This window comes from Phyllostomus discolor, chromosome 10, assembly GCF_004126475.2.
Source record: "Phyllostomus discolor isolate MPI-MPIP mPhyDis1 chromosome 10, mPhyDis1.pri.v3, whole genome shotgun sequence".
In the NCBI taxonomy this organism is placed as follows: Eukaryota; Metazoa; Chordata; class Mammalia; order Chiroptera; family Phyllostomidae; genus Phyllostomus; species Phyllostomus discolor.
Window position 1 is genome coordinate 20405976 of NC_040912.2, and position 13611 is coordinate 20419586.

Genomic DNA, 13611 nt, shown 5'->3' on the forward strand with positions numbered 1-13611 from the left:
ACCCTGTTGTCTATCCATGAGTCCTTTTTCTTTTTTTTGCTCAATCCTTCCAGCCCCTAAGCTCCCCCCTTCCACTAGCTGCCATCTGTTCTCCATGTTTTTTGACTATAAGTATTAAGCTACACAAGGATAAAGTAGGCTCACCCTCTCTCTCTGTCCAGGCAATATTATACTCATATTGTAGTCCTCTGGAGCACAGTGTTTGTTAGCTGACTGACTTCTGCTGTGTGATCATTTTATGGCTACCCTTCAGAATCATCTTGGAAGCTTTAAAAAAGTATAGATACCTGGAATATAAATGGGATCTTAGCTTAGTTGATTTGTTGTTGATATTCTTTTAAGCTACCTAGTCATTTTAATGTATAACACAAATTGAGTAACACTGATTACTTAGGATATTGACATGGAACAAGCAACATGCTAGCTCTTTTGAAGATGAACTGATAATATATAATCAAATATTATTGCTAGACTGATTTGTGGATATGTGTATAAGTGAATAATTTCCTTGTATGTCGAAATATAGCTGTACCCCCAGTACTTCATTATGCATCATCCGTTATAAGAACAATAAAAATGCTATTATTATCCCTATGAAATTAAGCAATAAATCTATTACATCATGTAATATTCAGCCAACTCATTTTTTAATTTCCCCAATGATACCAAGAAAGTCATTTACAAATACTTTTGTTAGATCAAATCAATATTTACTGAATAGGTTTTTTGTCTTTTCTGTGCCTTTTAACTAAAATTTTCACTGCATTTAAAAAAAATGTCATTTACATACATTTAAAATGTCCAGGCCAGCCAGTTGTCTTATAAAATGGTCCACATTCTAGATGTACCTGACCATTGTCTCCCAGTGGTGTTTAACTTTACCCTCTGTCCTCTGAGTTATCTGCAAACTGAAAGTTAGGTCTAGGCTCCAGATTGATTAGACTCAGGGTAAGTATTTTGGGGAAGAACAGTTCATAAATAACATTAGGTACTTCTGATCAGCATGCCCTCAAGTTGCCACACCGTTGCATTACGTAAGATAATGAAAGATTAGGATTGCTTTAGCCAAAACCCATCAAAGTACATTTTCTTCTTTGTAATTAGTAAGAAATCAATACATAAATATGAATATGTAATTGTATACATATTGTATGTGTGTATACCTGAGGGTATGAAATAAACATACGATAAATTTCTGGAAACAATTAGTATATCAAAATTGCTTCAATAACCTGAGGAAAATACGAATTTTCCTGTAGACCATTGAGCATTCAATCAACTGTCTAAAACTGGCAATTAACCTCTACTCTGACACATTAATATGTCCTCTTCCCATCAGACCTTTCATACAATGGTTTTAGCCTCCATTTTTAAGAAATGTCTAGTCAATTATCATGGGGGTTACAGAATGATGAATTTTAAAACAAAATATTGTTCATGAGCTGGTATTTTTCTGTTTCATAGCAGACAGACCTAAGCTATATGTATGTGCATCTATAATTTCATATTGGTATCTCAAATTTATATTTAGTATTTTTAGCATTTTGCTCTTAACTATTCATATCTGTATTTCTATAATCTTACACTGAAAATCTTGGCTTGTAATAAATAATATTTATGCATTTAATTAGTTGCTATGTCTTATAGTACACAATGAATTTTATAGTCAAAATATTGAACAAAAAACCCTGGCTGGTGTGGTTTGGTTGCTTGGAGTGTGATCCCATAAACCAAAAGGTTGCAGACTCAATTCCCAGTCAGGGCACATGCCTGGGTTTAGGCCAGGTCCCTGGTCAGGGCACATAAGAGAGGCAACCAATTGATGCCTTTCTCTTGCATCCATGTTTCTCTCATTCTCTGTCTCCCTCCCTTCCTCTCTCTCTCTCAAAAAAAAAAATCAATTAGCATATCCTCAGGTAAGAATTTTAAAAAATAAATAATAAAATAAAATAAATACTGAACAAAAAAAATTTGCTGATAAAAGTTTCAGATTGTCTTTTTAGTTTAGTTTTTTTCTTGAAAGCACATTCCACTCTGCATGTAATCAGAAAATTGTTTCAAAAATTACTTGAAATAATTCTTTTATCTGTGTAGCTATGGTATTCGATACGTATTTAAATTAATTTGTTTCATGTCATTCATTTTAGTTTTATTTTCATAGTGATGTACATGAAATAATTCTAAAGCATAAAAATGTTTCCACAGAGTAAGTGTTCCTCCTGTCCCTCTTTCTTCTGCTTTATTGCAGCCACACCATATAGTTAACCATTTTTGTAACTTCTCTTTATTTCTTCTATGTTTCAATAAATGTACAAGTACACTCACTTATACATGCACACAGGCACACACATGCACATAGACACACAACATATATAGAACATTTATAAATACAGTTAAATATGCAACAATCAGGTGCATATGTGTATAACTTTTTATAGTTAAATATAACACATATAAATACACATACATACTATTAGGTTAAATGTATTAGTCAATAATTCTCATGTCCTATTTTATTGTTTCTTTATGTTATTAATTAGATAGTGTTAAACTCTTGTGCTATGATTATAAAATTTTAAACTCTTGTGATTCTATAAAGTTTGATTTTTAATTATTGTGAATCGATGCTATAAACACATTCAAAATCATAATTTTTCCTTGAGGAGTTAAACATTTTATCATTATGGAGTGTGATATCTTTATCTTTTGAAAGTACAGATAGTCCTCATTGGTGTTCAAGCTCCCTCCTTCCTATATTCAAGTTGCATCTACTTTGCCAAAAAAAATGATGCTTGTTTTATAACTGTGTGGACAATGTCTGTTCTTTCATACGAAGGCTTTGTTCTTTATTCCATAGAAGCGAATGTTAACGAAGCACATACCTCTTGTCCTCCTGGGCTCCTTTCTCCAGAGCCAGATTGAATTCGGACTGCTTATTTTTATTCTTACTGATATCCTGGGGAAAAAGGTAAAGAAGAGTTTATAAAACCTGGACAAAAGAAGGATGTAACTTTTTCAGTTCTCCCCAGGGCCGAATCTCAGCTGAAATAACTGACGGTTTGGGGGCATACAGAAGGAACTGATGAGCTGGGCTAAGTGTCCAGATGTGAGTGCAACAGATGTATAGGGTTACGCTCCAAAAGGCAAGGAAAGCAATACCTGTATCTTTAAAGAGGAAGTTGTAAATAGTAAACACATAATTATTAACTACAGTCTGACTTTTAAAGATTTTCAAAGTAAAACATACTTTTCCATCTCTAAACTATTTAGCAATGCTTTAAAAATCCTTATATATGTACAACCAGTTCAAGAGAGATCACAAGTTGAATTAAATCAAACGGTGACTTGGAATATGATAATACTTGCTTTATCATCCTTAATATGTGCTTGAACATTTTTGATTAATTTGTTTTTACTATAAAATGGAAATAGACTGTTTTTGTTTTTATCTTCCTTATCTGTACCTGGGATTCTTTGCTATTACTTCAACAGTACTTATCATCCTCATAAATACCTTACAAATATTCTGAGTTACAACCAGAATACAATAAAAAAAGCAAAATGACTCCTGAAATTGCCTCTAAAGCCTAAAGAACAATGTTATCCTTTTGCAGTATATTTCTTAATTCTCTTATTAATTAATATGAATAATATGTTTAAACATAAAGCAAAAAATTGGTGTCCTTTTTACACAAGAAAGCCATACTAGTACTATATCAGAATGTTTCAGTTAGGATAGATATTGCTCTCATTCAAATATTCATTCACATACAACAAAATATCTTTTATGTTCTACATGGTTACCATGTCTTGCGTGCTTCTTAGAAGCTAAAATATACATCCATGGGAATGACAACAAAACACATCCTATTTTGAGAATTTTAAAGGGCTCTGGGATTTGAAGTTGACATGTCTTTGGCTGAATTCCAGCATACAACTGAACTAAGGAGAAGAAAGAAGCTATTTGGATTCTGTGTTTCTCTAAAACTTATGTAGTTCTAGAGAGAATAGTGATGTCCAAACTAAAAGTATGATAACTTGCTCAGATAATAAGAAGTTAATTCAAAATGAATGAAGTAGTCAAACTTTAATAAAGAGAAACTTGTCAGTAGAAATTCCTAAGAGTTGGGCCAGGGTGAAACCTTGCAGTAGTCTCAGGAGCATAAGCAGACAGAAAGTAATTCCTCATACTGGAAGAGAAACTTTAAAAATCACAGCACTTCCTTTTTTCATCTTCTGTAAATGCACCCAAGGGAGGAGCTACTTCTCTAGGGCTTACATTTCTCCTGCTGTAGAGAAGCAGTGGAAGGAAGCTGTGAGTGGGGAAACAGCAGGCAGAAGCCTCCAAAGCTGGACAAAGTGTTCAGGCATCGCAGAGGTCAGCAGGGCCTCCCCTCCGCCAGAACAGCCTCCCCATCCTAACATAGGTGTTGCTTCCCTCCTTCCCTTATTTGTACTTCAGTTCAGAGACGGGAGTGGGGTGGGAAGGGTGAGTGAGCAAGCTGGTAAAAGTTGACCCTTCTCTGAAAACATATCTGTATTTCAGCCAATACCTCTAAAAGGCCATTAGGGAGAGACATTTGATAGAAGGGTTAATTTAGTTATTCTTGCAAAATATACCACTAGAACTGTTTCTTTTCTTCTCTCACTGACACCAAGTAGCTATGCATATGACAAATTTTTATCAAGATATAAGAGCATTTTTACATACTCGTATACTCTTCTAAGACATTCAGTTACTCCCTTTCCTAGTTTTTAGATGCCCTTGATTTTCAGAAAGACTTTTATATAGAGGATAAAAAGAGAGGTTTTAAAGACATACTCCTGATTTCAAATTCTCACCCTGCCATTTATTAACTATTGTGACCCTATTATAATTGTGTTTTTCTGACTCTCCATTTGTTTATCAGTAAAATTGTATTATTGAATACTTTTCAAAGTGTTGTGAAGTTGAATTAAATAATTATATGTTTAATTTCTCATACATATGAAATCCCATATCCATGAGAGTTGCTTTAGTTATTATTGTTCATATATATAGCAAGGATGTGGTGACTGTTTGGGCATTCCAGAATGGTAGGCTATAAGGGAAAGTGCTGCCCTGGCCCGTGTGGCTCAGTTGGTGGGAGCGCTGTTCCATAAACTGAAAGGTTAAGGGGTTCAATCCCTGGTCAGGGCACACACCTGGGCTATGTGTTCAGTCCCCAGTCGGGGTGTGTGGGAGAGGCAGCCAGCCAGTGTTCCTCTCTCACATTCATGTTTCTCTCCCTCTCTGTTCCTCCCTCCCTCCTGCTTTCTCTAAAATCAATAAGCTTGTCCTCAGGCGAGGATTAAAGAAAAAGAGAGACATTATTAAGGTGATTTGTCTCACTGATCCCATAGTCTTTCTTGACAAAATGCTCTAAACTACTTCCAGGATGAAATTTATATGCCCTCACTTTACAGGAATGTGAGGAGATCAGAAGCAGTGATATCACCTATGCATCTTTGAAAACCTAATGCTGAGTACTAATTGGTATATTTTATATGTTTTTAAATCCTTTCTGAATGCACGATCTAAATGAGCAATATTGATGATACTACTTCACATCTGTATTTTATCCTTCTTTAAAATTTAACATGGTATCTTTCCTTATATCTTTTAGTCTTGAATTGGTTAACTTGAGATTTAAATCAAATATTACACATTTACTTTAAAAATGATTTAAAAAATGGTGTTTTCATTATAATGAAAAAAATTAAATAGAATTTTACTTCTGAATGTGAAGTGAAGAGAAGCAGTGTAAGCAGGTTTAGGGAGCCAGGCGTTCATGAGTCCCATTTTCTAACATCGATGTTGAGATACTTATTAGAGCTTCAAGTAAAAATGTCAAGGAGGAAGTTGGCTATAAGACACGTTCTGAGAAAAGGTCCAGGCTGGAGATATAAATGAGCACATCCTTAGCATATTGACATTATTTAAAGCTGTAGGAGCAATTGAGACCCGAAGGAATGAGTCTAGAGAGAGAAGACACTGTAAAATCTGAGCCCTGTGCAGTTTTAATTATTTGTGTTTGGGTGTATCAGGAAGAAGCAGCAAATTAGATGTGGAAGGCAGAAGGAAAAACCACAGGAGGGTGTGGTGCAGGGTCCCTAAAGAGAATGAAGAAAGTGTTTCAAGAAGGTTGTGATCAGTTATGTCAAATTCTGCAGAGATTCCTGCGTTAGGAGTAATAGGCGAGGTTACTGGACTAACTTCCTCTCTAAGGAAAACTAAAACTGCTGAATGAAATATAAAAACTGTCTTACTAGCTTCAGAGAGATGCCAAAATAATGAGGAATCACCAGGCTAAATCTTGAAGACAGTAAGGAGATGGAAAATTAAAGTAATACTCCAATCAGCTTTCAATATGTGGCTCCTGGCAGTCCTGCAGAGACAGCTGTGGAGTGAGTGATGCGTTGGGCTGTGCTCAGAGACTGGGGGCGGGGGTGTAGAGGTAAGAGCCTAGGGTCTGCCAAAGATGGGGAGCCTATCAGTTAGTCTGAGCCCTCAAAAGTGAAGGGGCAAACAGACAAACTCACCCCTTCACCAACACTCCCACTAGAATGTAGGGGAAAGTGTCTGCTGCTGGGTAAATAGAAAAATTAAAAAGAGATAAAAAACAAAATGGGTCCCTAATTGTTTTTAAATGAAACATCAGCCCACACAGATAATTACAGCCAAAATGTACAGGTTTATCCAAGACATTTCAAGCCATGAATGTATGTATGTTAAAGCCATGTTCCAGGTATCTGACAAAAACTAATGCAAATATTACTGGAAAAATAATGATCGTTATCTGTGCCTCAACTATGTTTTTCAACAGCAATGACCATCATATATCGCAGAAAATCAGATACACAAGGAAACAAGCAATTTTATTTAGAAAATGAGCAAAAACAATGGGCAAATTAATCTCACTTGCAAAGATGTCAGATACCAAGAGTATTAACACAGATTTTAACAGCTATTCTTAATATATTCAGAGAAATAAAAGATCTTGCAAATAAATTGACATATCAGGGAAAGAATTTTAAGTGACATTGAAAATTTGCAAAAGAAATGGAATTTCTAGGAATAAAAATATAAAAATTGAGTAGCTGGACTTTATAGCAGATTGTATAAAGCAAGAGAGAAAGTTACTCAATAGTGGATTAAGAGAAGTGAGACAGAATGTAGCCAAGGGGGGAAAGGGTGGAAACTTTGAAAGAAAGGATAAAAAAACGAGAATATAATAAAGTTTCCTGTATGTTGAAGAGTACTAATTCTCTAAGACTTCCTAGTCTCTGCCAGTCCTCCTAACATACTTAAAAATTTCTAAATAAATTAAAATTATTGACATAGAAAAAACCTTAGAAAATGTTATCTGAGGACATTGACCTGTAAAGTCAATCTCATTAAATGTGTGGGCAGACCTCTAGTTTACATATTTCTCACTTAAAAAAAAATCAAACATCATAAGTGATTGGTAATGAGAAACATCCATGTTATTTGCTATTTTCATTTCAGAAGACAACATAAGGGATTGGTAAATCCAAAGAGCATGAAATATTATGTCATTCTGAGTGTGAGGCATTTGGATGAAGGATGCTGAAACAAAATTAATTCAATTTAGCTTATTTAAATATTTGTAGGTTCACTTCCTTATCTTAATCGGTGGTATCTATTTGCCCTTAAGTAAATTACTCATTCTTTCAAAGCCTCCTTTTTGGTATCTAAAAGTAAGAAATAATAACACTGTTTCCCTGTACCTTAGTAGGCTTTAATGAGGATCCAATGAAGTAATTTCTATGAGACTAGTAAGGTCTGTGCAATTATAAGCGGTGGTTACACGCAGGGATTCTAAAACCCCCACATAAGCAGGGTTGTTATGCCAATTTTTAAACATTCACATCTTTTCATTATTCATCCAGGTTCCTGAAGAATCTAAATTACCTATGGTTTCTTCTAGATCTAATTTCATTGACCTGAATAGAATGTATTGAGCCATACTTGTATGTTAAATTTCTGTATATTACTGTTTTCATGAGACAAAGAAATGGATATATGCCCCCAACACTTCCAATTTTAAACAAACGTTTCCATACTAAGCCTAGCCTGGTGAGGGACGAAAGGAAAGGAATCCGGTCTTGGTTGGGATGGGCGCAGGCTCCCTTCATTCGTTCTAGTGTGGTCATTCTTGGTGGCCTTTCCTTGGCAGTTGTATCTCTTCCGGTGTGGACAGCGTTGAGTTCAATCTTGTTACCACAGTCTTTATCTCTTCAACCATTTTTAGTTCCCTGTGTATGTTTATCATCCATTTCTAATGGAATGTGTTAGCAAGACAAAAAGGGCTGTTTACTGCAAGGGGCAGTTGCCCCAAAGGAATGCATTTCAATAGTGTCACTGTTTCTAAATACAAATATGTCAATCATTGTTGTCTCTAATCTTCCAAAGAAAAGAGGTTGCTCTACAGATGGTGACTTACATCTTTCATTCATCAGTTGCATATATAAATGGGCACTTTTACTACTTCCCCATAATGCCAGGATCAGAGACTACTTCCATTAATTCTTTTCCTAGCTCTTGTTCAATTTTTTTGTCAGGCATTTTAACTCTGTCCAACCCCACAAGACAATTATTATCTTAAATAGTATTCATTCAGATTTATCTACTTACTTGCTTTTTCCGGGGACCTTCTTTCCTTCCTGCATTATTGTGTGTTCATCCTGGATAACTTTACTTCTCGAAAACCCTCTTTTGTGCTACTTTTATCACATATCTGTAGGTAATGAATTCCACTAACTTTTCTTCATCAGAAAATGTCTTTATTTCATTTCCATTTTAATTTCTATTATGGTGAGCTTTTAACAAAGACAAAAGTAGGCACCTAGGACCCATCATATACCCTAACAGACATCACCCTGTGACTGACCATACCCTTTTCACACCCACATCCACACCCACAAAATTTGTGTGAAGCAAGACTCAGATTTTGTATCAGTGTATTCATTTGATCTGTTAACAATTTAGTATCCTATCTAAAGAATAAGTCTTTCCCCCTTCTTTTATATATTTACCTAGCCAATGTCACATATAAAACACTGATTAAAAAGAATTGCTCTATATCATGGGCTCTCCATTTAATGTTTCAAGTCCTCATTGTCTCATAAATGTCATAACATTTTTGCAGCTTAGTTTTTTAATATGGATGCAATGAAGTCCTTACATTGCTATTGTTGCTTTATTCGTTAACTCTCTTTTAACCTTAAGTGCCAGTTCAATCTTCTTTTCTTTTTCCTTGCAATTTGTTGAAGGAATCATGCTTCTCCTTAACACACACACATACACACACGCACACACACACCCTTTCTGGGTTCTGCTGATTGCAGCCCTGTGGTATAGCCTAACACGTGCTGACATCCTCTGTACTTTCTATGAATTATTGGAAGGACCTACAGTCTAGATAAGGTTCAAGTTTGACTTGAGGAACAAGATCACTTTATAAATGGTACTGTAGTCTATTGTCAGGAGGAGCATACTGTTTTGTGTTGTGTTTTTTCGTTTTTCTGTGAGGTTAGCACTGGTATTCAGGCAGCCAGTCCTGTCACCATTGTCTCTCCAATCATTATGGTTTTCTGAGGTTGTTCTTTAGTATATTCCACTGGGAACAATATATCTGACTTTTTTGCATGTTGATAACAGTTTGTCCTTGGCTTTGATTCTTGGAAGTCAGTTTAGCTACATATAAAATCCTTGGCTCACGTTTTCTTTCCTTGAGTATCTGAAATGTGTTATTGCTTTTCTTTTTTTGCTTCTTTTTAAAAAAGCATTGTTTTAATCAATCTGACAGAAATTTGATATCCGTTCCTTTTTAACTGTCCCGGTCAAATCTCTGTGATATGAGCCCATGACCCCTTTACTCATTCCGTGGGAAATTTGTTTTTCTTAACTTTAGGGGGAGGGTGGGCTATGACAGCTCCCTTAACTTCACAGCATGAGAGCTCTCTCCTTTGTTGTTTTTATGAAATGTTAATATAACCTGTCTATTATATTATATGTCTATTATAATATTTTATAACATGCAGATGGAGGCTATTTCAGATGCAATATCAAGGCCTAATATTTAAGGCACTTGCCTTCACTTTTTTTTTTTTTTTGAGTCAGATGGCCCTTGTGCACTTGATTTTGTCACCAGGGTGTTCACTTTTGTTTCTGTTCCACAAAGACAGGGGAGCGAATAGCACACCGAGGTTCAGAACAGTGACAGACAGAAGCACACCCACAGCCGTGTCTGCGGTTGTCTGTGAGCGCTCCGGCAGTCACGCAGATGACTGGAATACAAACAATGGCCACGGAGGATGGGGGTGTCGCAGACACTTTGTCACGGACAGCTGGTATAGTGTGGGCTGCCAGCACAGACTCTGGAATCTGACCCCTGGCCTTCGAATCCCAGCTCTGTCTATCACCTAGAATCGGTGCCTTTTGGGCAAGTTTCTTAACCTCTTTATGCCTCAGTTTCTTCAACTATAAAAGGAAAGTAGTAGCAATCACCTTCATTTACGTGACTTATATGCAGTTCTTGACACATCAATGCTCAACTACTAAAACTTCACTCAATTCCTCCTTAGAAGTTTTGAGGTAAATTCAAGTCATTAAGTATATTTAGTTAATATGATTTTACTTTTGAATTTAATAAAAGTGAGATAAATCACAGTTCAAATTAAAATAAAGATTCCTTCTAGGTATTTTTGATCTTTATAAGATTAAAATTTCACTTTTCCCATCCTTTTGTAAATTTGCCATTGTGGTAGTCTAGACATTGGCAACTTGCCAAGTATGTAGGTGGACACTTCATTTTGAAATACTGAATTTTGTATCATGCTGAAGCTATTAAGCTTTAAAAAGTCATCAGACCGCTCATCTGATAGTCATTTTTGTTTTACTTTTCTTCTTTGAAAACAGAAATAAAGAGTCTACTTGGACTTCTTAGACTCTCTCTGTTATTCATAATTTAAGCAAGGAAAATATTTCCGAAAATCATGAAGAGATGGAAATTATCCCAAACATTTTAAAGTTACAACTGCATGGGGATTTGACATCAGTTAATTTTTACAGGGGTGGTTATATGTGTTATGTTCTCATGAACTCGGCCTTGTCCCCAGGAACAGAAATTCAAGGCCTCTTGCTGCTCTATAGCACAGTCAGATGCCTGATGCCTGTTTTTATTTATTTTAGTAACACAGACAGAGCAATTGGAAAGAAGAGTGACATAGTCCTTGTGTTCATTTGAATGATATAGAAATAGCATCTTCCTGCCCAGGTGAAGTTGCAGAGAATAATTGTAGTCGCAGTCTTGAGTAAGCACAGGTACCTATAAATTCTGCTAAATTATTGACTGATTTCAAGCAGACAGGCACATGCTAGCTTTATTTTATCTTATATGAATACCAGGTCTGTGTCTCACTCTCACTTGATTGTATGGTCCATCATCTATACGGCTCATAAATCCTGGTGACCTTGAGAAGAACAAAAAGAAAAGTAAACAGTCTTTCCTGTTATTTTAAATAGACACACACTCTCTTATTTTGAGTATAATGAAAGGTTTTCATTCACTGGTATCTTCATTATTGCATGAAAAAATGTAGCAGTGTAGCAGTAGGGGGTTTGGTTTGAAGCATGCATAAACCCAGAGGTAAAGGGCTATGCCCACTGGAGATCATACTCGGGGAACTGGATTAGTGCCATGTATAATAATCATGAAATTAAAATTGACATTATAAAATTGAGGACCTGGAACACATAATAATCCTAGAAAAACACTTCAGAGAAGAATGAGGAGTGATTACTAATCATACTAAGAACTCAATAATCTTTTTATAGAGATAAATATTAAACTGAGCATTTTGCATTTATTGAGGCAGTATTTAAAACATGATTACATCTCCAGTTACAGGTTGGGAATTTTTTCCAGGACCTATGACAGGATGTTTTCTCTTAACATTTTTTTTTTCATTTTAACTAGAAAAGGAAAAACCTTTCTTGCCAATTTTTTTGAACCCTGTCTAAATGATATACTTGTATTCAAGAATGTAGTTGTTAGAAAGTACTGTTATCTATTTAAAACTTACGGAAACGCTTAATTTTTAAGGCAACATTAACTAGAGTTGAATTATGGAGCGATTCTTCCGGAAGTTCATGTCAGAGGAATGTTATTGCCAAATAAATCCACTGTGATCAGTTGAGCGACATTGAATAGGAAAAGCACTTAAAATAATTGGACACTCAGGGGTACCTTTCCAAAGTCTGTTGTGACATGTTAGCTGTGTCACTCCCATTAAACCCAGTGGGGGTTTTGAGGTTGAAATTCATCTTTACAGATTAAAGCCTTCCTTCTTAACACGTGGCTCTGTAGAAACCATCAGACAAGCCTGGGGTAGGAACACATCAATTTTTTTTTAAACAGTGGTACTAATTCTTTTCTCCTCATATTTGTCTTTATAAACTTTCTAGTTATAAATGTCAATACATTCAACTGAAGATGGAAAGAAAAGATATGATGTTTACAGTAGAATGTATGCATTAAAAGCATGTTTTTTGCAGTTGGTTCTGGGTCAGAAAATTAACTATTGCCTTTTTTAAGGTCTTATATTTCAAACAAAACCACATATTCTTCTTAGATTTTCACTCCCTCTGCTGGTACACAGATAGATGCCTAAATTTCTACTAGGAGGACTAGCGGACTTTTACATAAACTGAGGGGAAATGCCGCTAGGATTGCTTTGGGGAGGATTGAAGAAAAATGTGATTTTTAAAATTATACAGAGCCACTTTCCATATGTACCTGAAAAATAAAAGCATGCTTATTTTACTTATTGTACAAGAGAATGTAATGTAGTTTTTACTGATTTTGGGGGGGGGGAAATGGGGGCAAAAAATGTGATTCACTTCCTATTACTGATTTTAGAGAAATTTTGTGATATTGTCAGAGAATACTAGTCAGTGTTTGTATTTGTTGCATGCCCTGGTTCACGCTATACAAACCAAAAAGGTTTTTATTGCAATTTTAAGTCTATTTTAATGATATTTAGCTGCAATATTTTAGTAATATTCTAAAAAAATACATTAATCATGAAATCAATAAATACTAGAGAGAATAATCAAATCTGGCTTCCAATACCTGCTTGGTCACTTAATAGTTGTATGTTCAAGGATAAAATTTATTTCCCTTCCTTTATTCTATTTTCTCCATGTGTAAAATCAGAATAATAAACCCTCCCCATCAAGATGGTTGTGAGAGTAAATGACCCACCGAACGTTTAGCACTGGCAACTCATTCAATGATGGTCTCTATCCAAGATTAATGGTAGACCTTCCAACTGACCTCAAAAAACTGAATGAAAAAATACATTGAGAGAACACCCGTAAATGAATGGCTTAAAAGTAGTGGGTTAATTTGGCTCTGATTTGTTCTGTTTTTCTGAACGCATCCCTCAATTTCAAAAACAACACCAGTGGTGGTAGGCCTAAGGTGCTGGTGTGGACAGGTGAGTGAGTGCCAGGGCAGCTACTGCTGTGATCATGTCATGTCCCTAAATTCAAGCCTGGGTTAT

General features: G+C 35.5%; 1 protein-coding gene and 1 non-coding gene across 3 annotated transcripts in view; one reads left to right on the forward strand and one right to left on the reverse strand.

Annotated features, from left to right (window-relative positions):
- The window catches only part of AGMO (alkylglycerol monooxygenase), a 286481-nt gene that overhangs the window by 20180 nt on the left and 252690 nt on the right, over window positions 1-13611 (forward strand). The window lies entirely within an intron of this gene.
- Window positions 10156-10227, reverse strand: LOC114508272. Its single transcript, XR_003685517.1, has one exon. It is a non-coding gene; the product is annotated as a small nucleolar RNA SNORD67 (small nucleolar RNA).